We start from the raw sequence: 25,589 nt of genomic DNA, 5'->3' as shown, positions 1-25,589 counted from the left end.
GCAAAAACATTGGACTTGGTATAGTTAAGTAGGTGATGTAATTATATGTTTTCTCTAAACCCCAACAAGCTGCTGGTGAAAAAAAGGAGGTTCAATGGAAGAGGTAAAGAAATGGCCATTTCAGCTGATAGAGAATAAAGTGCCAGACACCTGCTAACCTTGCTCTTGTTCTGTGCCTCTGCCCCTGAACCAGCTGAGGTTGAACTCTGGTCTAATCCTACTGGAATACCAGGTTTGTGAAAGGAAAAAAGATGTCAGGTAAAGGGGCTAGATAGAAAAAAAAATACTATAAAAAAATAATACTACAGCATGTCCACTGTGCCGATGTCCTGAAAGAAGAGTAAGCATTCAGCCACACAAATCTGGGTTCAAATCCCACCTCCACCCTTTACTACCTGCATTCTCTTGACTTCTCTGAGGCCATAGAGTCATCCAGTGAAGATATCTCAAACTCCACAACTCAAACAACACAACTCAAAGCTACTCTGTTTCAAGTGCAGAAAATCATGCTCACTGCAAGTAGAGTTGTGATTGTTGCTATATCTTCATTTTTATCTAGAGGGGCTTCTGACTGAAACTTCTTCGAGAACTATGGACCTGTGACTGCCTTTGTCTCATCATTCAGGCTTTAATTCAAATACTACTATAGAGAAGATGGCTGGTACCATCCTATTTCTGATGCTCCATCCTTGTTTCTATCAAACTATGTCACATTAAAGATGTCTAATACTAAACCCTACATTGGAGCCACAGTTTATTGTTAATGTACTGTGGTATCTTTCACAATAAAAAAAAACTCCCTAAGAATAAAAGATTGGTCATGCTTAATTTCCTTTCGTTTTCCCTATTGCAAACTAGGCACTTTTTGTCATTATTATATTTAAGTGCTGTGCAAAGGGATTTTAATTCAACAAGTCAAATGATGAGTTTAATGCCTCTTGAACAATATCAGCCCTTCCGTCATTCTTCCCCAGCTTTCCCAATCCTTTCCATACCCTCACGTTACCCGATTCCATTTTCAGATGTGTGCTTTCAATACAATGACTGTATTTATCACCCCCCCCTTCCATATTCTGTATGTCTGCCCCCCTCCCCTGACCCGCCCTCTTCTGTGCTCTTTGGGATGTCCTGTTCTTTTTTGTATTTTCAAATCTCTGATGTGATGCCTGTCCGGAATAACTGTTCAAAATAATAATAATAATAACAACAATAACAATAATTTTTTCTAGGCACTAGTGGCTTATGTCTATACTCTTAGTTATCAAGAGGCTGAGCTCTGAAGATCACAGTTTCAAGCCAGCCCAAGCAGGAAAGTTCTTGAGACTCTTATCTCTCATAAACCACCAAAAATCTGGAAGTAGAGCTGTGGCTCAAGTAGTAGAGCATGAGCCTTGAGCAAAGAAAGCTCAGACCCAGTGCCCAGGACCTTAGTTCAAGCCCTGGACCAGCATACACACACACACACACACACACACACACACACACACACACACACACACATGCACACACTTTACTAGAGACACATCAATAAGGAGGTAAAATAAAATAAAGAAATATAGTTGATATTTATGATTTAATAAAAGAACTATATGATCCCCCCAGAGGCTCCAGGATGGAATCAGCCACCCAGAGGTGCTCATGGGGCGTCTCTATGTGAGATGGATCTGGCCCTCTGCATGCTTTCTGACTGCTAGGCTCGTGGCAGTTTCTGTAAGATCACATTTCCCCCAGACCCAGTGGACCCAGGAGGGCTGTAGGCCTTGTCACTCGGGGCTTTTCAGAAGTCTCACATAACAACCTGGCAGGCTGCAGCTGTTCCCAGCAAGAGCATTAATAATACAGGCCTTTTTCCACAAACTCTGGCAAACAGTCTAAAATGACAAGTGAAAACACTAAGTCGGAATTCTCACCAGGGTTCCTGGCAAAAGAGGACAAGATAAGTTAGCTTTATTGGGGCTAAATCATAGGAGGGACTCAAGAGTTCTGCTAAGGGAAATCGCTGGCAATAAAGTTGGGGAGAGCACATGGTCGCAGGCCTTGCAGCACAAACTACTTTGCCTATGGAGTTTCAAGGGGTCACTGCCAAGGCCAAGAGCAGAAGGAAGATGTCCATGGGATTTGGTCTGGGGTGAATTGAGCCACAGATTCCCACCACAGGCAGCCAGACAGATACCAGAGCAGGAGAAACAAGGAACAAGTGGCATGAATGGGCCTTGGTGGGATTTGCATCTCTTCATTCATATGGTAACCTAAGCCTACAGGAAGGAGCTCAGTAATTACGGATCAGTAAAGCAGGATAAACCCATGATTTGAATCTACAGCACCATCTGTAACTATGCAAGCTATTTGGTCTCAGTTTCTTCATAAGGAAAATGGCAGAATGACACGTAGTTCAAAGGTTCCTTTTTTTCTGTCGGCATGTATTCATTGTACATGTGATATTTCTGTATATGTATATCATGAGCTTTGATCATATTCACCTCCTCTATTACTTTCTTATACCATCCACCACTTTTCCCTTTCCTTCTCACCTCACCAGCATTTCCCCCCTTGAAAGGTTCTCTGAAGAATTTTAAACTCATGTAAACAATACTTTGAAACAATGCCTGATAGTACCTGGTACTCAGTAAATGGATTCTGAGAATAGAATTCTGAGAATAGAATTGCAGTCCAGTCTTCAGAACTATTTTTAGCTGGCAGGAGGGCTAGGGGTAAATAGAAAGGGAGGGGAAAATGGAAGAAGGTAAATCAAAGGAAAGAATGGAGACCTTAAGACCGTACATATCCATGTGGCCTTGAATGAGTTAGAGAATTCTCTGGGTCTCAGAATTCTCTCTGGTAAAATGGGGGGGGGGGGCGATCTGAGGTCTTCAAACTGCCTTTCAGGAGGAGTTGTGGGGTTAGGAGAGTAGAGCAAGACCTTATCCTAAAAATAACTGGATACAACTAGGACTGTAGCCTGCCTGTCAAGAACATGGATCTGAGTTTAGAGTCCAGTACCACAAAATAATAATAATAATAATAATAATAATGAAAAATAAAAGGAATTCCCCTATGATATAAAAATTCAAAGAGTGCTTACTTGCAGAACTTTGCAAATATAGTTGATGCTCAAGTGCAGCACCCAGCTTGCCATTCCTCATAAGACAAATTTGGGGTCACTTCCATTTCTCTATGTATCCCACTGACCTGATTTAAAAACATGACGTAACTGGGCACCCATAGTTCATGTCCAAAATCCTAGATACTCAGAAGGCTGAAATCTGAGGGCAGCAGTTCAAAGCCAGTCCAGCCAGTCCATGAGACTCTTACCTCCAACTAACTACACAAAAGCCAGAAATGGAGCTGTGACTCAAGTGGTAGAGCCCAAGCCTTGAGCAAAAAAGCTCAGGGACAGCACCTAGACTCTGAGGTCAAGCCCTAGGACCAAACCAAAAAAAGAAGGAAGGAAGGAAGGAAGAAAGGAATGAAGGAAGGAAGGAAGGAAGGAAGGAAGGAAGGAAGGAAGAGAGGGAGGGAGGGAGGGAGGGAGGGAGGGAGGGAGGGAGGGAGGGAGGGAGGAAGGGAGAAGACAGAGGGAAGGAGGGAGAAAAACCATGATCTAATGGAAGGACCCTCCTAACAGTCTCCTGACGCATACTCTGTGTCTCACTCTGAATCATCAAGCCTCTCAGAGCCTCAACACAGTAGCTTCCTGCCAAATCTCTCAATCTAGCAAACAAGACTGTCTTCTCACTTCATTTCCCAGCCTCTAAGGAACACCCTTGCTGTGAATGCATCCCTACACTATAAGCCACCTCCTTAACCACTATCCTCTGAATTCATCCCAGCCAGCTGCCCTCAGCTGGATCCTGCTCTTTCTCTCCCTCATAGGCCCTCACCCCAATTCCACCTGCCAAATCTGGGTACTATGAACAGTACATCCAGTCTCCTGTCTGCCCAAATCCTGCATCCAGGCCTGCCAAAGCTTAAAGCTATTTGCACAAATCGGAACACTCTGCTCTGTGTGCTGAGCCAGTAAGTCTTTGTGATACCAACAATCACCAAAGTAAGGACCTTACCTTTCATGCAAGTAACAATCACGGGGTCAAAAACAAACACCTGCTCCAAAGCTGCCATAAACCCTACACAAATGGAAAGTTTACACTAAACACTGTCTTCAGCATGAAACCAGCCAGTCAGCAGACATCTCTGTCTCTGTCTTGATCATCTTCTGTCTTTGTCTCTTTGTCTCTATGTCTCTGTGTATCTCTATGTCTCTGTCTCTATCTCTCTCTCTCTGCAATACTGAAGATTGAATTCGGAGCCTTTAACTTGCTACACAAGTGCTCTACCACTTGAACCATGCCCTCGGTCAATATCATTATTCCTTCCTACATCTATTCCAGCTGTGGCATCCAGCAGACACTCAATAAAATTCTTCTTCTGGAGGAAAAGAACTAATCACAGAAAAATAAAAACACTTCTCTTGTCTTCTGCATATAAAGATGACCCAACTAACAATGGCAATGTTGTTTAAAAAAAAAAAAAAACAATGGAACAGGGCACTGGTGGCTCACACCTATAACCCTAGCTACTCAGGAGGCTGAGATCTGAGGACTATAGTTCAAAGCCAGCCCAGGCAGAAAAGTCCCCGTGAGACTCTTATCTCCAATTAACCACTCAAAAATTGGAAGTGGTTCCATGGCTCAAGTGGTAGAGCACTAGCCTTGAGCACAAAGAGGTTCAGGGACAGGCCCTTAGTTCGAGCCCTGCAACTGACAAAAACTTTTTTTAAAAAATTAAAAAATAAGGGGCTGGGAAGGTGGCTCAGTGGTAGAGCGCTTGCCTTGCATGCCTGAGGCCCTGGGTTTGATTCCTCAGCACCACATAAGCAAAAAGAAAAAAGCCGGAAGTGGCACTGTGGCTCAAGTGGTAGAGTGCTAGCCTTGAGCTGAAGAGCTGAGGGACAGCACCCAGGCCCAGAGTTCAGGCCCCATGACCGGACCCCAAAAAAAAATTAAAAAATAAAAACTGTGTATTGGGTTTAACAGTTGCACAACTCAGTAACATTAGTCCAAAAGAATTACTGAATTGTTCTCTTAATGTAGATTCATTTCATGGAATATAAATTGTACTTCAATAAGTTGGTTTTAAGAATGTGTTTTGAGCTAGTTCAGTGACAAAGCGTTTACCTAGAAAATGCAACATCCTGGGTTCAATCCCCTGTACCAAAAAAGAAAAGACAAAAAACAAAAACATGTATAAAGACCCAAACCACCATGGTGGCTCGCTATGTTCAGTAGAATAATCAACTGAGTGAGAAGTTCAAGCAAAAATAGCTACAGTGGCAGGGAAGGTGGCTCAGTGGTAGAATGCTTGCCTCACATGCATGAAGCCCTGCGTTCGATTCCTCAGCACCACATACACAGAAAAATCCAGAAGTAGTACTGTGGTTCAAGTGGTAGATTGCTAGCCTTGAGCTGAAGAGCTGAGGGACAGTGCCCAGGCCCAGAGTTCAGGCCCCACAACTGACAAAAAAAAAAAAAATAGCTACAAAGCAAGATGACCCACACCTGTAAGTTAGAGGATCTAAATCTTCCTCTCAGCCTCTGTAGGATCAACAATAGTCTAGGTTAGTGGGAGAGAGCCTTGGGGCGACCAGACATTGGGTCACTCTACAATAAGGACACAATATAACGTGAACTGATCCTACTGAACACCCTGCATAGATTTTGTCAACCACCCAAATCCCAAGTCAGACTACTTCCTGAGGAAGTATCCTTCTGGTTCTCAGACTGTGGTTCACTAGCACAGTACTGAAGAGGTTTCTGCACAGCAACGCCACAGTCTATACTTTCACATCTGATTGTACCATTAGTATATTACTATACTAATAACAATCTATTATTAGGAATTGATCTCAGAACCTGAGTGCTGTCTCTTAGCTTCTTCACTCAAGGCTGGCACCACTTGAACCACATCTCCACTTCTAGCTTTTTGGTGGTTAAGTGGTGATAAGAGTTTCGCAGACTTTTCAGCCTAGGTAGTCATGGAACCAGGATCCTCAGATCTCAGCCTCCTGAGTAACTAGAATTACAGGAGTAAGCAACTGGAACCTAGGTTGCTATTGTTGGTCTGTTTGTTTCTTAAGGGCATTGAAGCTACTTCTTTACCTATAAGCAGGACGGATGCTGATTCTGGGTTACAGCCTAAGCCCAGGCAGCCCTTCACACTGTCAGGCCTCCAAACACTGACAAAACAGCCCCCCCTTGGACTAACTCTAGAGGTTTCTTCATCTCAGCTGCCAGAAAGTACAATGTTGGCACACTGGTACTGGGGAGGGGCCGGGTAGAAAGCACAGTAAAAAGTCAGCACTTGTTTGTTTGCTCATCTGTGGAGAAAAAACAGTCTTCCAATAATCCTCCCTGGAAAAATACACAGTACTATGAAACATCTCTTCTAGGTCATCCAGGACAATGTAGAAGGACCTCCCATAACCAGTGAGCTGAATCAAAAAACAAGGAAGTTATATCTCTGAGTCAGCTTTGGAAATGGTGGAAGGAGCTGGTCAGCTCTACCTCCCCTTTTGTATTTCTTGTAGTACTCGGGCTCAAACTCAAGGCCAGTGAGGTTTCTCTTGGCTTGTTTGCTCAAGGCTGGTACTCTAACATTTGAGCTGTACCTTCCTTCTGGCTTTTTGCTGGTTAATTGGAGATAAGTATCTGAAGGATTTTCATGTCCAGGTTGGCTTCAAACCTGGATTCTCAGGTCTCAGCCTCCTGTGTAGCTAGGATTACAAATAGCTTTACTATATCCTATTGCTTCCCACACTGTAAAGGGCAAGCTGGGTCTAGATTCAAAGACCCAGAGCTAAAAGAAGAAAGATAGACTAGTCATTCAGGAAACATAAATTAGCCACAATGAGCTATCATCACATAATTATTTTTTTAAGTTAAAAAAATCGGTGCTACCAAATGCTGGCAGGAAGTAAAGGAAGTGGATCACATTTGCCAGTGGGAATGTAAAATGGTATAGCTACTCTACAAAATGTGTTGGCCATTTCTTTAAAAGTTAAATAATATACAAAACCCACCAATTATACTTCTGGGCATGTATCCCAGAAATGAAAATTTTACATCCACTGAAAAGCCTGTGTACTATTCATATCAGCTTTATTTGTAACAGTCAAAAACTGGGGGGGGCGGGGGGTAGGGAGGGGGGAAATCTTGAAAAAACATTCTGCAATAACTACTTAAACCCTGATCTATCCATACTGTTGGAACAATACTCAACAATGAAAAAGAGCAAGCTGGCAAACAACAACCTTGTTAGACCCTGAATAGCACCATTATGATGCAAAAAAATCAAGCCTTGACATATTATGTGAATCTATGTAACCAACATTCTTATAATAACTAAATTGTCGGAAGTGGCGCTGTAGCTCAAGCAGTAGAGCGCTTGCCTTGAGCTGAAGAGCGCAAGGACAGCGCCCAAGCCCAGAGTCCGAGACCCATGACCAACCAAAAAAAATAATAATAATAACTAAATTGTCAAGATGAAAAGCAGAGAGGAATAAACATGATCAAAAAGCCAAACAAAGCCAGGCACTGGTGGCTCACACCCATAATCCTAGCTAATCAGGAGGCTGAGATCTGAGGACCTTCATTAGAAGCCAGCCCAGGCAGACAAATCCAAGAGACTCTTATCTCCACCTAAAAGCTGGAAGTAGAGGTGAGGCTGAAGTAGCAGAGTGCCACCCTGGGCAGAAAAAGCCAAGCAAAAGCATAAGACAGAGTTCATGTTCCCTCTCTCTCTGTCTCTCTATCTCTCTCCCTGTCTCTCTGTCTCTCTCTGTCTCTCTCTCTGTTTCTCTCTCTCTTTGTCTCTCTCTCTCTTTCATACACACACACACACACACACACACACACACACACACACACACACACACACACACACACGAGATCTTCGTGGTGACAGAATAATTCTGTATCTTGATTTCAGTAGTGGCTACACTAATTTACTCAGAGAAGACAGAACCATACACACACACATTGTGCCACTGGTTTTCATATTATGCTATAATATATCATATGAAATCCTAAACCTCTCTGTACTATCTTTGCAACTTTCTGTGAATCTGTAATCACTTCAAAGTAAAACGTTATCACCCCCAACAAAAAAAGTACACATTAAGAGCTGAGATTATAGTCCACATTCTCTGCTCCCAAATCCCATCCAACCACCAATGATGTACTATGACTTTTAACATTTCTGTGCCTTTGCACATAGAAACTTCTACCTAAGTGCCCTTCCACCCCTTAGCAAACTTCCAATTTCCTTCAACACCCAGATTTTCTCCTCCAGGAAACTTCAGAGCTTGATATTACTACTTTTCTTCTGCCCTTTCTGTGCATAATATATTGTTCAACTATCTTACAGTCATAACTTTACTTGTTTTTATTTCCTCCTGCATGCAAGGCAAAGAATTTGAGAAAATATCACAAAACAGATCCAAAAAAGGCTTTCTTCATAGAAGGAATATATGGAGAAACATATAAGGAACATATAAGGAATTCTTACAAGCCAGAAAGCCCCAATTTTTTAAAAATGCCCAAAATATTTGAACCACACTTGACTAAAGGAGACTCTGGATGGCAAAAACAAAGAAAAAGAGAAAAACAAAGGAGGGGGTAACAATGTTCGACAAGAAATGTACTCATTTCCTTATGCATACAACTGTAACCCCTCAGTACAGCATCTTTACAATAAAATAATTTTAAAAAAAACACATGAAACCATGCTGAACATTTAGTGAAATGCAAACAACACCGAGATGAGATATCATCACATACCTATTAGAATAGCTAAAATGAAAAAGACTCAGCATAACAAATATTGGCAAGGGAGTGGAGCTGGTAGCAAGGTAAAATGGCATAAACTTTCTAAGTACATATGAGTGCTTCTCAGAAAGCTAAAATGCCAGCTAGGCACCCGGTAACTCATACCTGTAGTCTTAGCTACTCAGGAGGCTATGATCTGAGAATTCTGGTTCAAAGCCAGCCTGGGCAGGTAAGTCTGTAAAATTCTAATTAAAAACCGAAAAGTCAGAAAGTTATGGCAAGTGGTAGAGAACTAGCCTTGAGCAAAAAGGCTCAAGGACAGAGCCCAGGCCCTGAGTTCAAGCCCCAGGACTGGAAAGGGAAGGAGGGAGGTAGGGAGGAAGAGAAAATGAAGGAAGGAGTGACACTGTCCAAAAACAAAATGTATTTACTACCTAATTTATAAAATGGCAACTCCTCTGTACAACACTTTAACAATAACAATAAAATTATATTTTAAAAAAGACAAAAACAAATGCAAATGTCCCCACAAAACATCAACCAAAAAAATTCACAAATGCTTATGTCTCTAATAGTCCCAAATTTGCAACAAATAGTAAAAAAAAAAAAAAAACTTGTGTGCAACTATACAATAAGATACCACTTAGCAATTAAGGAATGAATAATTTATACACAAAACAACATGGATGAACATCAAAATAATTATGTAAGTGAAAGAAGGGTACATGCCTTGTAAATCACATAAATCCACTCACATAAAGCTCTGGAAAATGCAAACTAATCTACAGTGAAAGAAAGCAGCTTAAGAGTGTTTGGGAGATGGCTAGTAGAGGATCGAAGGAGCAGGGTGGAGAGACAGGCACAGAATAAGGTGGGGGAGGGTAGCAACATTCAAGTTCATTAATGTGATGGTGGGAACAGACCCAGGAGTGTAGACAGGTGTCAAAACTCATCAAGTTGTGCTAGTTCAGTATGTGCAGGTTCTTATCTGTCAATTGTTCCTAAGTAAAATTATACGAAAAAATAGTAATGGATACCACTAAGTAGGCATGTCCTTTATTATTGATCTTCACTCAAGTTAGATTTCATTCAGCCCATTTTATACCAAAGAAAGCCTGGGGAGAACGGGAAGGGAGGGCTGGTCAAATTAGGGTCAGGCCTGGGTCCAAAGTCTCCAGAGCTGAGACATATGTCTTGATATTGTGATGTTTCCGGCTATGACAAATTCCAAGCCTGAAGCCACAGATGATCGCTCCCAGTCAGTCCTAAGCAAGACCCAAAGTAGGATCTGAAAGGAGGAAAAAGGTCAGGAACTGCAAGAGATTAGTCTCTGAGATTACTCCCTGGATCTCCTGAGTTCTTACCACTACAAATACCTCCAACAGCCCAGCCCACTATAGCAGACAGGCTGGGGCAGGAGGTGGGCTGGGCTCACCCCCATCCCACTGCCCCCAGCAGCCTTTCCGCTTCACACAGTGGTTGGGTACAACAGACCCTGACCAGCCAGGAGAACAGACTCCAGTTCCACTTGTGCTGTAAACAAGGTCCTTCCCTTTTTCAGGCCTCCACTTCCTCAGAGGAAGGAGGCAAAGGCTGACCAAGGAGCCTTCCAAGGAAGTCTCTACCTCCCATCCTGTGTGTGCTGCTGAACTGCAAACTGCTTTCCCCATCTGCTGATGACCAGGTACTCTGTGCAAAAATGTGCCCTGATTAGTCTATGAGACTGCATCCAGCGACCCTATTAGCTTAGGAGCACGGGCCTCCACCTAGCAGGGCCTTCCCAAATGACTCCTGGCCACTCCACCTCATTCCCTCCTTGTTCCCCTCCTCCAGGATCTTCCAGAGCCCTGACCATGTGCTGCTCTGGATTCCAGAGCACGGGGACTTAGAAAGTCTGGGGTGCACAGCAACTTGAGACATAATTCCTCCCTACAGATTTCTTGAAGGACAAGCTAAGGGTGCATGGTTAAAGAAGGCATAGGAAGAACTTGAGTCCTACAGGCTTAATGCAGGAAAACCCCATCTCCTGTCCCTTGTCAGTTCTAAGTATCCAAGGCCAGGCCAGAATTTCCTGCCCCAACAGCCGAAGATAATTGGCTGAGCACATAGTCAGCCCTCAGTATATATCTGTGGATTAAACCCCTCTTGCCAGAAGAATAAGCTTTTTCCCAGCCACAAGGAAAACCAAACATCCCTATCAGTGTGCCCTTCTAGAGAGAGCCCCAAGAGTCATGGGCTGAAGAGGCTCTGCTTCTAACTAGCTGGGAGAGCTGTGGTCATTGGCCACTGTCCACCTTGCCTCTTGGGTCATCCAATGAAAAAAGAAGACTATGCTACAGAAAAGCTCTCTGCTCCCATACTATTTTACACAAGGATTTAACCACGGGATTTTTGCAAAGCTCCAAGCACTTTGAGCTGTTTACAAAGCTTCAGAGATGGAATCATGTCCCCCTATAAAGGGCACTCACCAGCTTGGAGAAACTGAAGCAGGAACAGACAGACTCACTGACATCAGTTGCTCCTAAGCTGTGAAATGTTGGGCAGGTCTCTTACCTCTCTGAGACTCACTTCCTACACTGGAGAATTGAGGATACTTCATTAGATATGGTTACAGAATTAAAAGGGATTGTATAGACAAAGCACAAAACACAAGCCAGGAACCATCACAAGCCCAACCAAAGCCCTTCTCTCCTCTTCCTCAAAAACATACCCTAAGACCCTTAGATAAGATTTTTTTTTGCTGAATTCACTAAGTTGGAAAACTAAGCCTTTAATGAAGGAATAGGCTTAACTCTAAGAAAACTATGAAGTATTCTGGGGCTGTGGTAGCAGAGATAAGGGAAGGTCTGCAAAAGGTATAAGTGGGGCTGGCATCTCAAGACTATCTACCACGACCCCTCACTGGCTGTGTACAAAGTCTCTGACTAGGTAGCCTCAGGGCCAAGGTCTGCCCCACACCTGTTCCTTCCCTCAGGAGCCCATACTATGCTACGAGATCCATCTTCTTAAAATGAGAATGTGGGCTAGACACTGGTGGTTCATGCCTGTAATCCTAGCTACTTAGGAGACTGACATCTGAGGATTGCAGTTCAAGGACAGCCAGGGCAGGAAAGTCTATGAGACTTTTATCTAATTAACCACCAAAAAAGCCAGAAGTGGAACTTTGACTCAAGTGGTAGAGTGCTAGTCTTGAAGAAAAAAACAGCTCAGGGACAGCACCGAGGCCCTGAGTTCAAGTCCCAGGACTGGTACACACACATATATACATACAAACAAAGGGGATGTGGAGCCAGATCACCTCTTTTTACCAACCTTCCTAAGTATCTGAATTTACAATCCCACAAGGATAAATAGATGTTCCACACTCTCCCTATACCCTCCTTCAGGACACAAGCAGAAGAATCAGAAAGTAGACAGAGGAGGGAAGAGGCTGAAACTCCATTATGGGAATTTAATTAGCTCTAATCTGCTGCCACCGCAGGGCCTTGAAGAAAGAGGCTTTTGTTGAAATTTGACATTTGGCAGGAAGTCCCCCTCAACAGCACCCCCCCACTCCCCCCACCTCCCCAGTAGAGATTATGAGTCAAAAACTCTGATTGCAGTCTGGACTCTCACATCCAGTAGTGCTGAAGCTTCCTTTTCACACTTCTCTGACCAACTTCTTAACTTTTCTAGGAAGGAGCTGTGCCCCAGATGTTGGTCCATAATGGAGGGTTTTCTTCTGCCTTTCTAAATGGATCTCAATAATTCACAGACCACTCCCTCCTCAAAGGAGTAAGAACCAAAGGGAAAATGCAGCCAACTTCTTCCTATCAGGAAAACAAAGGTTTCCTGGTCAATGAAGCCCTACTCTCTATGGGTAGGGAGCCTCACAGCCTACAGGGCAATTTCATTTTCATTAGGGAGCTTTGAAACTCTCCTAAGTGTCAGGAGATAATAAGGACACAAATCTCCACTCCCATTCATGTGATAATGTTTACTGAGTACCTACTATATACAGAAGAGTTGATGTGCCCAGTGCTGCACAGTATAGGTGCATAGTCAGTATGCAGACAGTAACCCATGGTGAGTGTGAGAATGAGTCTCCATTTGCCCATGTCTGTGATGTAGCTAGTCCCACCATGGCCAATTGTAAACTGCCAACAGTTTTCTTCCACAATTTTTTTTTTCTAACAACAACCAGTTTGTAAACTTCCTAGATATTTAAAAATCAGCACTGGAATTTTTTTTAAGACAAGAGGCAAGTTCTCCAGGCTCCTCAGTGAGTGTTCTTTCTGCAGAACCTCCCTGCCCCCTGCAGTAGAAATCAGCTTAACAAGATAACCTCAAGGAGGGAGATCTTGGGCAGGTAGCTCAGTGCTACATTGCTTACCTATGAAAATGAGGTCCTGGGTTCTAGGCCCAGCAGTGACAAAATGAGAGAGAGAGAGAGAGTGAGAGAGAGAGAGAGAGAGATGGGGGAGAACTTAATGAAAAATTCTATCTGAATGATTGGAAACAGGAGGACAATGGATTTGTGACATGTACTATTTTCTTCCATGTCAGTATTTTTCCACATGCCCTACTAGTACACATTGCCTTCATAATCAGAACTTATCTAGAAAATCAAAAATCATTTTTAACAAGCCAGATGCCAGTGGCTCATGCCTATAATCCTAGCTACTCAGAAGCTAGAGGAGATGTGAGGATCATGGTTCCAAGAAGGACTGGACCATGAGACTCTTATCTCCAATTAACCAGCAAAAGGATGGAAATGGAGTTGTGGCTTAAGCACCAGCCTTGAGTGAAAAAAAGCTAAGGGACAGCACCCAGGCCCTGAGTTCAAGGCCATTTACTGGCTTTTAATCTCATTAAGTCATTTTTAGCAAGTTTACCAGAATGATTTGTGATTATTTCCTTGCATAAATTTGGCCATTGTTTTCCATTTGGAGTAAGGAGTGTGTGTGTGTGTGTGTGTGTGTGTGTGTGTGTGTGTGTGTGTGTGTGTGTGTGTGTGTGTGTGTGTGTGTGTGCACTGCAGAACAGTGCAAGTGCATTTAAACATTCACCTGAATTAATGCCATCCTACCTGGAGGACTAATTCATCCTCTTTGGAGTTCAAGTTTCATCAGCAATGGAGAAAATACAACTCCTTGTCAAGATTCCAAAAGACCTGCGCTGGCAAATCAACAGTTCCTTTGGTCATCAAACGACCTTGCTTCCAGGTGTGCTGGGGTGGAAACAGATGGCTTGATTGAAACAGAAATGATTGTTCCTTCTTTCGAGAACCTAAGAGTAGGATGTTTCCATGTCCTTCCCCCAAAGAGGCATTCTGTCCTGTCTTATTTCCCAAGATGGAGTCAAGGGTTCTTACCTCAGCTCTGGGAGAGGACTCAGGGCAGTTTCATCTCAGCTGGGCTTCTCTCTGGGCGGCAGGCTGTGCTGCAGAGCCGTGCACAACTGGCTCTATCCCTGTCTGAAGGGGAAAAACAGTAAAGTTGTGGGCTGAGCACCAGAAGCACTTGTTAGTAAAAGCAGGCGGGTGAGCACCCAAGCTCCTCCCATCCTAGCTCCGCCCATCCCTGGTCTCCTGGGCCACTGGAGCAACCCTCCTCCCCCTTTACAACTATAGCCCTAGACTGAAGGACAGCCCCTTTTCCTGAGCCCAAAGGGGCCATCTGTTCATCCACCACCAGCCCTCCTGGGGCTACACAATCAGAATAAGCTACAGCTTAAGCAAAGCAAACTCTATTTCAACCATTGAATCCCCGTGCTACTCTTATTAGTCTCAAGAAAAGCCAAATAAAGAATTTGCAGGTCCAGACCAAGTCTTGTGTTTAGGTAAGGCTTGCTGATTTGCTGATTTCACCTTCTCCCTTTGACCTACAGCGTGTTGTTCAAACTACTAACATGAATGCAATTTCTTGCTCGTTCTGGAAACATTTTAACTGAGCCCAAACTTTCAGTCTGTATATTTAATATCTGATGGGTGGATAGTGCTTGTTTTTAAAGTAATTATTGTTTTTCCTTGTGCCAACAGAAGGCAGGTTCCTTTATACATTTTTAATGTAATTTAGGTAAAAACAAAGATGTCACTCTTTTGTTTGTTATTTTTATTTTTAGTGACTAGAATAAGAATATATACAGCATTCACACAGCTCAAAGAATTGTCTTAAAATAGAAACATTTGTGTAATTTGGTTAACTACTTCCAAAAACAAAATATTATCACTGCTTCCTAAAAAGCTATCTCAGATTTAGTGCCTGTCACTACCTCTTCATCAAAACTAACCACTATCCACCTGTAATCCCAGGTACTCAAGAGACTGAGAGCTGTGGGATTGAGGTTCAAAGCCAGAGACTCCACCTCCAAAATAACCAGTTTAAAAAAAAAAAAAAAATATATATATATATATATATATATATATATATATATATATATATATAAAAGCAGGGCTGGAGGTGTGGCTCAAGTGGTAGAATACTAGCCAAGAAAGTATGAGACCCTGAGTTCATCTTAGTACCAGCAAAAAAAAAATATATAGATATATAGATATATAGATATATAGATATAACTACCATCCTACTTTCTCAAATCCAATATTAGTCATTCCTACTCTTAATTCCACATATATAGAACCATACTATTTGTTTTGTTGTGTGACAGCATTTGTCAATATTAAATGATTCATTTACAGAGTTATTGCGGTTAAGTTACCCATTCTTGCTCTACCCAACGAAGTTCCAGAGAACAGATGCTTCCTGGATTTTGTTTTCCTTTGCTGTTATCTAGATTTTTATAAAGATATGAAAAAGCAGGTGTGTTGGTTCACACCTGTAATCCTAGTTTCTTTAGAGACAGAGATGAGAAGAGTGGAATTCTGAGGCCGAATTAGGCTAAAGTTAGTAAGATTCCCCCGTCTCCTAAACCTGGAATAGTGAATGGCTGTGAACCCAACTGCAAGGACGGAATACATAGAAGGATCCAACTCTGAAACTGGCCCTACGCAAAAATCTTAAAACCTATCTGGAAAATAACGAAAGCAAAAAGATCTGAAGGTTCAACTCAAGTGGTAGAGCACAGGCTCTGACTGTCCCAGGGAAAATACACACACACACACACACACACACACACACACAACATACCAGTCAGGTATTAAAACAGTTTACTATATGTCATTAAGCAGCAGGCTTCTGCAGTATCTTTGAATGCTCTACAATATGTATGTACTGGTGGGTCCCTATGATCCATAAATGGATGAATGGATAAATGTACTATAATTTGTACTCAACCCTAAAGACTGGACATTTGTCATCACCAACTCTTGCCATGTTAGTTACCAAAAAGGTCGACAATTTTAAGGCATCATCTTAGGAATCAAATTGCTGGGTCAAAGCGTTTCCAAACTTTTCAAGTTTTGAATCGTGGTGGCACAGAAATTCCTCCCAGTGAGCGCTCCTCCAGTAATGCCCTTGTTGCCCCACACTGTGTTCTCACTCACCATAGTGACATTTCTAGTAGAGAGGAGTGCTGAGTTCCAAGAATCTTAACTTGTGGTTTCCTGTGTTCAGCTTAGTCCCAATCTAAGATAAGATCTGTGATGCAAAACAGCCTTTGAGTCTGCAGAGGGAGGCAGCCAGCAGGGAAGAAAAGGAAGAAATCAGGGCTGGGAAGGTGGCTCAGTGGTAGAGTGCTTGCCTTGCATGCCTGAGGCCCTGGGTTTGATTCCTCAGCACCACATAAGCAAAACGAAAAAAGCCAGAAGTGGCACCGTGGCTCAAGTGGTAGAGCGCTAGCCTTGAGCTGAAGAGCTGAGGGACAGCACCCAGGCCCAGAGTTCAGGCCCCACAACCGGACCCAAAAAAAAAAAAAAAAAGAAAAGAAAAAAGAAAGAAAAGGAAGAAATCCTGAAGGATGGAGAAGGAGTGGTTGAAATCCAAGGAAGCCTTTGAGGCCAAGAGAAGCAGCAGTCACTCTATGAGTGCCTAAAGGGAAAGGGAACTAAAAGAAAAGCCAAGCTGACCTTGACACTGGAGGAGGTGGAAATGCCAAGGCCTCATAAAGGTTCAGGGCACAGCAAAGCAAACAGTAGAGACATCAGGTGAGATGGAAAAAGAGAAAGCTGCCAAGGTCTCAATCACTTTGCCACTGTCTATAATTAATGTCAACAAATCACCAGGAGCACAGTAACTGTGGGGACTAGAGAAGAGTCAGGGGAGGTTCTGCAGGCACACAGACAGCTGGTGACTGGCAGGGGCTGTGGCTAAATTAAGAACTATTCTCCCCGGGGCTGGGAAGATGGCTCAGTGGTAGAGCGCTTGCCTTGCATGCCTGAGCTCCTGGGTTCGATTCCTCAGCACCACATAAGCAAAAAGAAAAAAGCTGGAAGTGGCACTGTGGCTCAAGTGGTAGACCACTATTAGCCTTGAGCTGAAGAACTAAGGGACAGTGCCCAGGCCCAGAGTTCAGGCCCCACAACCAGACTCCCCCTGCCCAAAAAAAGAACTATTCTCCCAACAGAAACAGAACCCAGGGTCGGGGGTCTAAGGTTCTCCTGGGCTGCTGGTTCACCTCCACCTAATCAAGAAGAAAGATCCCCATGCTCCATCTCTTTTTACCCAGACTGTGTCTCTCCTTTCACTCCAAGCCACACTTTCATGAAGTAAGAGATGGATAATTCACCAGGTACTCTGTCTAAACAGATTTCTTGGGCCCAGGACACAGGCAAAGACTTTGGGGCTCCAAGTCCCTTATGTACTTGTTTGTCTGTTTACTGTGTGTGCGTGTGTGCATACATGTCTTGAACTCAGTGCCTGAGCACTGTCTCGTAGCTTTTTCCCTCAAGGCTAGTGCTCTACCTTTTGACCCATAGCTCCACTAGAGATAAGAGTCTAAGGACTTTTCTGACTCGACTTGGAATCATGGATCCTTAGATCTCAGCCTCCTGAGTAGCTAGGATTACAGGTTTGAGCCACTGATCCCTGGCCCAAGTCTCCTGATGATCCCCTTCCTGTGTCCTTCCAAAGGTAGGAAACCTGTCTGCTACGAGCCCTTTGGGTATTTATAACATCATTCCAGTGCCATATCCAATTATAAGTATAAGAAGTCAGCTCTGGGCAGGCAACAAGCAGCACAGGAGAAACATACATGTCTATCTAAATACGTGCCAAATGATTTTAAGAGCCTTAAATGACCCTAGGGCCAGATATTCCTCAGCCTAGCTCACTGCAACTGGCAGACTCACAGAGGTACGTGGAGCCCCCTGAGTGCTTTCCAAATCCTTAGGAAAATAGCTTACCAGACTGACCTCAATACTACTGGATTAAGCAAGTCATTCTATCTGGCTAACTTGTGCCTACCCCACCTCTCACACACCACATCTGCCATAGTGTACCAAGGTAGAACTTGAAACAAGAGAGTTGGACCTATGAGATTCTTTTTCACAATGGCAAAGATGCGGTGGGCCCTAGAGTTACAAGGTAAGCTGGTGGCTCTGTGACAAAAAAAAAAAAATGACATGCCAGCATCAAGTGATGGGACCTGTAGAGAGAAAGAGAGAACTTGGCCTTTAAAAAGGTCCAAGCAGAGGCCAGGAGAGGCAGACAGGAAATCATGCAGCCCAGAGACCACAGACTTGGTGGCTTCGCGTAGCTGCAAGGCATATGGATTCTTACTTTTGAAGCCTGTATGTACCCCTAAATCACTTTTCAGATGGAATGTAGGCTTTTCTGTCCATTGCACTTAAACTTCTCCCATCTAAAACAGTTTCTCCTGAGCCCTGAAGTTAAAGTAGTCTTGGGGTAAGGGTCGGGACATAGGAGCAGAACTCTCCCCAGTTCCGTTCAACACAGAAAAATGCAACTAGAGGCCTGAACCAAGAGGTCTGGAGCTGCAGGAAGAGCTGCCAATAATCCAGCCTGTATGACCAGCTAGGACAGGAATGAACTCAGGATTCAGTTTCTCCTGCTCATACAAAAGCATACTGGAGGATAAAAAGGGTTGGGTTGGGAGTGACCATGGAGGGGCTTCTTTGAAGAAGCACATAGATAGGTCTTCCAAACAGGATCGCTAAAGTAAAGCTGTATGGTTTATTGCTAATGGAAATTCTAAGAATTTCTTGCCCTGTTCTGCATTACATTCAGCTAATCACGAGTCCTCTTCTAAGTGCCCCTCCCCAAGCTACCTAGGTGCTTCTTCATAGTTTTCAAGCAGCTCCCATTTATCCACACCACCTCTACTGACCCTTATGACCTCCTGATCCCTCAAAGGTCACTGGACTGGACATTTGGATTTAGTTTTTGTTTGTCTTCTGAGACCCAGCGCCCAAGGTTTCACTCAGTTCTGCCCTTGAACTCAGGGCCTGTTCTCTGCTTTATCCTCCTGCTGCCGCTGCTCTGTCCCCCATCTATCAAATTCAGCCAGTCTCCTTGCTCTTTACCCTCAACTCCAGAAACATCCAAAAGACAGCAAGTAACCCTAGGAAAAAGAGGGCTAAACAAGAGGTTGCAGGGCCCACTACTGTTTCCTCCAGGTGCCCAAGTATAAGGTAGTGTCCAGTCCACTAGGATTTCCAGAGTATCTCAAAGACCAGAGAACCCAAAAAGAGCCAGACATGGTAGTTCATGCCTTTAATCCTAGCTATTTAGGATGCTAAGATCTGAGGAACACAGTTCAGAGCCAGCCTGGGCAGAAAAATCGATAGAATGCTTATCTTCAATTAACCAGTAAAAAGCCAGAAGTAGAGGTATAGATCAAGTGCTAGAATGCCAGCCTTGAACAGAAAAAGCCTAGTGAGAGTGAAAAGCCCCGAGTTCAAACCCCAGTAATAATACACAAAGAAATGAAGAAAGAAAAAACCCAAGAAGTTCATGGCCCAGGTGCACAAAGCAGTTTGTTCAAAGCCAGGAGAGAGAGGACTGGCCTGACAGAGGACTGAGGTTCTGGCCACATCAGGAACCCAGCATTGATGATCAATTGCTATCAGGTTCACCGAGTCTTAAAGTAAAGGTTAATTCTGTTCATCTTGGGTTTATTGTTTCACATCCTTTAGGATGTGAACAATTGTTCTACTTGGATTGGCCTGTGGAAGCAAATTAGCTGAGAGCTTTTATACATCCGTGTACATAAAACATTCCAGATCCGGGACTCTACAAACCTGCTGAGTACTGCAATCAAATCAGATGACACTGCACTCAAAATGGAAGAACTTCTGCTAAAATCAGGAACCTCCCAGAATATTTCCTTTGCCCAACCAGGGCTCACATTCCCCCACCCACCTTCATCTATGAGGCTTAGATACAACACTATGGGTTTCCTGTCTTAGGCCGAGTGTGTTCTCTTGGGGACTTTTATTTTAGCAATTACTAAGTGCCAGGCACTGTAGTAAATTCTTTATTTATTCCTCACATAATCCTATAAGACCAGGAGTGTTTTTCTTTTTCATTTTCAGATGAGAAGAGTAGAGTTTTAGCTATTATTCCAAGCACTCCGCTGGAAAACAAGTCAGCCAGAATTCCACGGACAATCCTGCTCCTTAGAGGCCTTTGTTCCCTCCAGTGTTCAAATAAAGCTAGGGCAGGATACCTCAGTCAAGAGCTGAAATTGAATTTGGTTTGAGGGATGAATACAAGAATGGTTTCTGACAAAGGGAGAAATGGTATTATGAATTCATTCACAGAGGCAAGAAAGGAAAGTTCATCTGCCACTGCCTGATAGAAACCAAAGGAGTGTTTAACTGTGGCCAAGGAGCTCTCTACAGCAGCCACACAGGTGAGACTGGGCCTGTTTTAGAACAGAAAGGATCCGTCACATCCATCCCAGAGGCAGGCAGGCACAGGAGAAAGATTATTACAAGGTTTATTAGAGCAACCATATTTGCCCCGAAGAGAAGGCATGGTGACTTCCGCTATCTAGGTAGCAGCAGGTCCTGGGGTTAGGAAGTGAGATAGATGGGAGTTCAGGTGGATCTGGGCGGAGAGAGGGAGGGGCCAGCGTTATAGCAGGAACTCCAGAGTAGGGAGAAGCTCAGGTCTGGGTGGAGCTGAGGACCCAAGGTAGGCATAATGCTTACAGAACCAATCTGGGTATCTGAAACTCCTCAGCCACCCTTTCTTTGTGTGTGCATCCCTACTGGGGTTTGGACTCAGAGCCTTTCACACTCTCATAGCTTTTGGGCTCACAACTGGTTCCCTACCAGTGGAGCCTTGCCTGTACTTCAGATAAGAGTCTCTTGGATTTGTCTGCTCATGCTGGCTTTGAATCTCTGGTTCCTCAGATCTCAGCATCCTGAGTAGCTAAGAATAGAGGCCTAAGCCCCTGATACCTAGACTCAGTCACCTTTTAATCTAATCTTCTTGCCCACAATTGTTCACGTCCAGCAAGACTGCCCATCTTAGAAGAAGAAATGATAGGCCCACTAAGCTATCCATCTTGTTCATTTCTGTTGCCCAAATGCAATGACTTTTAACTATCTTATCTACTTCCAGAGTATCTCAGTATCTATAAATGCCATGCTCATATGGCTCTTTTTTCAATGTTAGATAATAGTCTTTTACTAATTTACTACAGAAAGTAAAGATGTAGCCCTCCTTCCCATCCCACATACGTCTCTTTCCCACATTCTCCTAATAAATTTATACCAGGTTTTATTAAGCCAACAACAAAACTGAACATTATTATGAACAGGCAAATATTCATGTCCACAGTCAGCCTATGTGGGTTTTCAGATTAACTACCAAGTTCATCCCCTCTTGTTTCTGGAGTCTATTAGTGCCTCTTGTTTGTGCCCTTAATTTTCTATTTATCACTAATTCAGCCCCAACATTCCAACCAAAGTACCAAGCTATCACAGTAAGCCAATTACCATCATGTAATTAGTGCTTTTTGTTTGTTTTTAATTTCTTAAAATCCTCCCTTCTAGAACCTTCTGTCCTTATACTGCAACCTGAACTGGTGGCCTCATGGGCTGTTCAGAAGACCTCACTTTTTTTTTCCTGTTTACTCATCAGTAAATTTATCTGTTCCTTGGAGGAACAGATGCATGGTAGCTGCCTCAAAAAAAAAAAAAAAAAAAAAAAAAAAAAAAACAGTTTTGTGGGAGGTAAAATAATTGAGACCTTCCCATGGTTTCCCTTATTTGCAATAACTAGTATATGTCTGAGTCAAGCAGAAAAGGTCAGATAAGTTGATATTAGGGGAATGAACCCCAAGATAAGTATTCAAGTGTTTTTTTTTCTTTCATGCAATTGTTTCTAACATATTTATAAGATGATTTCTATGTTGCTTTGTATGTCCCTCCCCCATGGTATAACCCCTGCTTTCACTGTATTTGATGTTGGTATAATTTGTGGAGGGGAAGGGCAAAAACAAATCGCTTAATTAAGGATACAGGTAGACCCATTGCAACAATGAGATATACAAGTTGTTATGTCGAAAGCGAACTTTCCAACTTTGGTGGTGGGGGGGGGATCGGGACGGGGGAGGTAGGGGGGAGTATGGGAAGGGAGGGGAAGAGGAAACAAAGAGGAGGCAACAATGTTTGATAAGAAATGTACTCATTATCTTGCCCATGTAATTGTAACCCCTCTGTATGGTATTCTCACAATAAAAATAAAAATAAATAATAATTGAGACCTTACCTATCTAAGCATGCCATCATTCCACCCACACATTTGATTAATAATTTGCCTTGACAGACTGTCTCCCTTGGAAATGTATGCTCCCCGAACTTTATTGTCTGATAGCTGTTCATGTGGCAGTAGGAATCGAATGGCTAGTGTCCAGAAGATTTCTGTTCTCACAAAGAAATTGTTTGATGTTTTATGTGTTTTGTCTGTTTTCTGCATAGAACTGTGGCTTTTGTGGTTGATCAGTTGGTTGGTTGGTTGGTTTGCAGTGACCTACCAATCCTGTGTAGAAACTTCGAGCCAATGTCTACCTTTTATCCGTGCGTGGCCCAGGAACTCCAGGGCTTTTCAGTCTAGAAGTCGGTATCTTTCAGTTCTCAATATTTTTCTTGTATTATTTATATGAACCTTTTCTGTTCTCTCCTCCTTGTCCTCTTCCTTCCCTTCTTCCTTCTCCTCTTCCTCCTCCTTCTTCTCCTTCTCCTTTTTCTTCTTCTTTTCCAGGTAGTAGAGTCTGAACTCAGGGCCTGGGGGCTGTTCCTTAGCTTTTTCACTCAAGGCTGGTGTTCTCCCACTTTAGCTGCACTTCTGGCTTTTTCATGATTAGAGAGGAGAACCTTGCCTGGGCTTGCTTCAAACCTTGATCTTCAGATTTCAGCCTCCTGAGTAATGAGTGAGCCACTTGCACCAGACTTCTATTCTTTTCCTAGGTCATACTACACATGTCTTGGACTTCTTACAATAACCTTTCCTTGCTTTCATTTCTTTTTCTCTCTTGTTTGACTTTCTGTGAGTTTTCTTCAACTTTATATTCCAAATCTTGTGATTTATTTATTTCTGTTATTGTGCTTTCATTTCTAAGGGCTTTTTCTTATTCTCCAAACACTCCTTTCTGTCACATATTTCTCTTACTAATAATGCAATCCTTCTTTTTTCCGAGACTAGTAGTTAGAGTCTTTGTGAAGTTTTCTTCTATTCCCTATATTGTCTCTAGGTCTTGTGAGTTGTTTTGTTTTGTTCTGTTTTTGTTGTTTTGTTTTTTATGTTGGTAGTCTTTATTGGTTTCTGTCTTTCTTATTCAAGTTCCTTTCAAATACTCTTTGTCCTTCAGTTTGGAGGAGGAAGCAGTGGTATATGCTGGTACTGGGGCTAGAACTTAAGGCCTCCTACTCCTGCTTAGCTTCTTTGCTCAGGAGTGCTGCTCTACCACTGAGCCATAGCTCTACTTCAAGCTTTTAGGTGGTTAATTGGAGATAGGAGTCTAATAGTCTTTTTCTGCCTGAGGTGGCTTTGAACCTCAATCCTCAGATTTTATCTTTGTGTGTAGCTAGGATGAAAGGTGTAAGCCACCAGGACCTTCTTTTGTTTGTTTTGTTGCTGTTTCTTAAATTAAAATGTGACACACTACAGAATCTAACTGAAGACTGTGTATGCCAGAGCAGGGTATTAGTGAATAGGCACATTTTGCCAGAGATGACTGAAACTCATTTGTATATTTTATTTAGAGAAGCCCATATATCAGTACCTATGGGCCTTCTCTCTTGAGCTATTGAGTAGACTCCTCTAATCTGATGCCTAGGGAACGTGGAGCATGACCCTACCTTGCCAGCACTGTATGAATAAAGCAGAGAAAGAGGTATGCATCACTGTGGAGTTTGTAGACTTTCCCTCCCTCATCTGCTATAGCATAGTATGTCATACCTGCCTGTCTCATCTTGGCCAGCTGGGCTAATCCTAATCAGCACTGGACTTTTAATATGTCCCTGGAAAGGTCTTTAAAAGTAGGAGTTACTAAGAGAGAGAGAGAAAGAAAACTTATAAGCATAGCTTTAAATAGATTCTCACCTCAGTTCATCACCAAATGACTTAAGAATAAAACTTAATTTCCACAGATTTTTCAGACTTGGAAATTGCAGATGTGATGTCAGTATGCATTTCCTATACTTCCACTCACTCACACTAGGAACATTTTTCACACGGATCTTGTCTCTCTGCCGGGCTAGCAACAAGATGTTGGGGGGGGGGGGGGGGAAGGACACAGCATTAGATGTGAGAGCTGGAGGAAGCCAGCTCTAACCTGTTAGAGGGTTAACGTCTCAGTTCTATGCTAATAAGCTGAGTTACTTTGAGAAAATTGCATGACCTCTATGAACTTCAGTTTCCTCATTTATAACTTGCGAATTATAATAACTTTTTTTCTGTTTGTTTTATGCTGGTCCTGAGGATTGAATTTAGGACCTGGGTACTGTCCTTGAGCTTTTCTGCTCAAGACTAGTGCTCTTCCACTTGAGCCACAACTCTACTTCCAGTGTTTTGGTGGATGAATTGGAGATAAGAGTCTCATAGACTTTCTGCCTGGACTGGATTCAAACTGTGATTCTCAGATCTTAGCCATCTGAGTAGCTAGGATTACAGGCATGAAGACTTAGTTAAATTCATCCAACAAGTATCCATTGTGCTTATGATTTCTGAGCCATTGCTCTGGGTCCTGAGGAAATGGTTGTGCAAGAGGAATTCCTGCCCTCTTGAAAACAATTCCTTGTAACAAGAGACAAAGGAAAGTCAATGGTGTTATATAATATTAAACAAGATGTAGGCTAAAAGATCAGGGTCCAGGTGTGAAGGTGGAAGGAGGCAGGCATGACACGATTATCCCTGTATAAGGTGGTCAGGTGGCCTCTCTTGTCATTTGAATAGAAACCTAAAAGAAAAAAAAAAAAGAAAAAAAAAGAAACCTAAAGGAAGAGACAGCTAAACCACAGTGATATATGAAGGAATAGTGTTCCAACTGAAGGGAACAGCAAATATAACAACTCTGAGGCAAAAAAAAAAAGTGTTAAATCACTGCAGCACATAAATAAAGTGGCAGAGAGTATGGCTCTGGGAGATAAAGACTGGGAGGGTCTAAAAATGAAGTTCTGAAGAACCCAGTAGGTCTTTCTGAGAGCTGTGGCTTTAAGCAAAATGCAAATCATGCTTTGGCTTTTAAGCAGAAAAGCTACATGATATTGCATCTTTTTTTTTTTCTTTTGTCGGTGGTGGGGCCTGAAACTCTGGGCATGGGCACTTCAGCTCAAGGCGAGTGCTTTACCACTTAAGCCACAGCACCACTTCTGGCTTTTTCTGTTTATGTGGTGCTGAGGAATTGAACTCAGGGCCTCAT

At 42.9% G+C, this 25,589-nt stretch overlaps 1 protein-coding gene across 7 annotated transcripts in view; it reads right to left on the bottom strand.

Annotated features, from left to right (window-relative positions):
* The window catches only part of St6gal1 (ST6 beta-galactoside alpha-2,6-sialyltransferase 1), a 128,567-nt gene that overhangs the window by 78,728 nt on the left and 24,250 nt on the right, over window positions 1-25,589 (bottom strand). For 4 of the 7 annotated variants that reach the window (XM_070029792.1, XM_070029793.1, XM_070029799.1 and 1 more), the window contains 2 exons: window positions 14,176-14,277; window positions 13,891-14,031 (listed from right to left, as the gene is read on the bottom strand). The gene's annotated coding sequence lies outside the window, so the exon portion shown is untranslated. Of the gene's footprint in view, window positions 1-13,890; window positions 14,032-14,175; window positions 14,278-16,302; window positions 16,464-25,589 lie in introns of those variants that run through there. The other 3 variants (XM_070029795.1, XM_070029802.1, XM_070029794.1) reach the window with 2 other exon arrangements.

The sequence above is a fragment of the Dipodomys merriami genome, unplaced genomic scaffold, assembly GCF_024711535.1.
Source record: "Dipodomys merriami isolate MVZ:Mamm:240054 unplaced genomic scaffold, mDipMer1.0.p SCAF_2, whole genome shotgun sequence".
In the NCBI taxonomy this organism is placed as follows: domain Eukaryota; kingdom Metazoa; phylum Chordata; class Mammalia; order Rodentia; family Heteromyidae; genus Dipodomys; species Dipodomys merriami.
The sequence above is the reverse complement of the archived record's forward strand: the minus strand, read 5'-3'. Positions and strand labels throughout refer to the sequence as shown.